Source organism: Bos indicus, chromosome 13, assembly GCF_029378745.1.
Source record: "Bos indicus isolate NIAB-ARS_2022 breed Sahiwal x Tharparkar chromosome 13, NIAB-ARS_B.indTharparkar_mat_pri_1.0, whole genome shotgun sequence".
NCBI lineage: Eukaryota > Metazoa > Chordata > Mammalia > Artiodactyla > Bovidae > Bos > Bos indicus.
In genome coordinates, this window is record NC_091772.1 from 9,895,906 (window position 1) to 9,898,331 (window position 2,426).

General features: G+C 42.9%; 1 pseudogene; it reads left to right on the forward strand.

Annotated features, from left to right (window-relative positions):
• The first annotated feature begins 1,433 nt into the window (after positions 1 to 1,433).
• On the forward strand, positions 1,434 to 1,912 carry LOC139186434 (large ribosomal subunit protein uL23 pseudogene; annotated as a pseudogene).
• The last annotated feature ends 514 nt before the right edge of the window (positions 1,913 to 2,426 follow it).

Consider the following 2,426-nt stretch of genomic DNA (forward strand, 5'->3'; position numbering starts at 1 on the left):
TAAAAAACATTAACGCCCTGAAGTTAATAAACTGGTAAAGAGAGAAGTCAAATCAGGATGTCTCTCTGGCTCATAGGCAGATCTGGGTCATTAAACATGGTCTCATCAGACAGCCTCATCTCAGGACTTGTTAGTGCTGTAAACATCAAAAGAAAGATTTCATAGATGGGCTGACAATGTTCCAGTCTGCAGCTGGGTTGCCTTTTCATGTAGCTTATCTCACAATAGCATATGTTTCATCTTTGAGCTGTTTTATGTCCAAAATATTCACTTAACTGCCTGATTTTTTTTTTTCCTAAGGAGTATAACAAATGACTACAAGATTCCTACCCCAGTGCTTTGCAATGATGGGTATCCATTAGAATCACCTTGGAAACATTTTAAAAATTGCATGCCTGGGTCTCACTCTCAGAAACTCTAGTTTAACCAGTCTGGAGTAGGGCCCAGGCATAGTTTTTTTTTTTTTTTTAAGCACCTTAAGTAATTCTGCAGTCAAGGTGGAGAACTGTTGTCTCCAATTCTCTCTCTGTCTGGGGCTTGCAAAAGTGAGCCTTTGTGGCTTCCAAGATAAAAATCTTTCTTTTTTGCCTTTTTGTATTAATCCCCCAAAAGAATATTTTTATTAGACTAAAGAAAATATCCAGCTCTTGCCTCTGACTTGACTTCTATCCCTTGGCTTTCAGGATGATGATGGACAATGTGTGAAGAAAGGGAGCAGAGAGCCAGAGCAGTTGGGCGGGAGTCCAGCTCACCTCATTCTTTCTGCTCTTTGCTGTACACACACATCAAGATAATGACAGCAGAAGAGGAAGGTCAGAATGCAGGACCTACCGTCATAAGGGGCACCTGAGGAAACCATAAGCGGTCTAGGGGCTGGTGGGGGCTGGTGGGAGAGGAAAAGCCAGCAATAAAGAGTGACCATATGTTGGAGGGAATGTAAATTGGCACAGCCACTATGGAGAACAGTATGGCAGTTCCTTAAAATACTAAAAGTAAAGCTACCCTATGATCCAGCAATCCCACTCTTGAGCATATATCCAGAGAAAACCATAATTCTGATTAACAGGCACCTCAATTGTCACCACAACAGCCAAAACCTGGAATTAACCTAAATGTCCGTGGACAGAGGAATGGATAAACAAGATGTGGTACTTATATACAATGGAATATTACTCAGTCACAAAAAAGAACGAAACAGAATGAACCTAAAGATCGTCATACTAAGTCAGACAGAGAAAGACAAATATCATATGATATCACTCACATAGAATCTAAAAAACTCACACAAATGAACTGATTTACCAACAGAAACAGACTCATAGACTTAGAGGACAAACTTGTGGGTATCAGGGAGGAAGAGGGCAGGGGAGGGATAAGCTGGGAGTCTGGAACTGACCTACACACACTGCTATATTCAAAATAGATAACCTTTCATGAGGATGGAGCCAAAGGCAAAGAAGGAGGCCCCTGTCCCTCCCAAAGCTGAAGCCAAAGCAAAGGCCTTGAAGGCCAAGAAGCAGTGTTGAAAGGCATCCACAGCCACTAACAAAAGAGTAGATCCAGACGTCATCCACGTCCCAGCAGCCCAAAATGCTGCAGCTCAGGAGGCAACTCAAATATCCTCGGAAGAAGCCCCCAGGAAAAACAAACTTGACCACTGTCATCATCAGTTTCCCCCTCTCCACTCAGTCAGCCATGAAGGAAATAGAAGACAACACCACACTGGTGTTCAATGTGGACGTCAAGCCCAAGAAGCAGCAAATTAAACAGGCCGTGAAGAGGCTCTATGACTCTGATGAGGCTAAGGCCAGCACCCTGATCAGGCCTGACAGAGGGAAGAAGGCGTGCATGTGTCCAACTGGCTCCAGACTACGACACTTTGGATGTTACCAACAAAACTGAAATCATCTAAACTGAGTCCAGCTGGCTAATCCCAAGTATAAGCGTTTTCATTATAAAAATAAAATAAAATAGATGAACAGCAAGGACCTACTGCATAGCACAGGGCGCTCTGCTAAATATTCTGTCATGACTGAAATGGGGAAAGAATTTGAAAAAGAACAGATATACGTCTATGTGTAACTGAATCACTTTGCGGCACACCTGAAACTAACACAGCATTGTCGATCAACTAAACCCCAGTATAAAATAAAAACGAAAATAGGTAAATAATGACTGTGGATGCTGGTGAGCACACCCACTGTATGGGCCAAGGGACAGCAAAGCCTCCTGAGACCCATCTCTAACTTGCCCCTCTGATTGTAACTGAGTCAGCAAAGCCCCAGGGGATTCGCTTTCTCACCCAGCTCCACAAACCTGTTTGTAAAGACATCATTTCACAGAGTTTATCTTTATCACTTGCTTTGATCTCACACATACACAAGATCTTTGCCCTAAAGATTGGATTGGGTGTTACAGGTATCTCC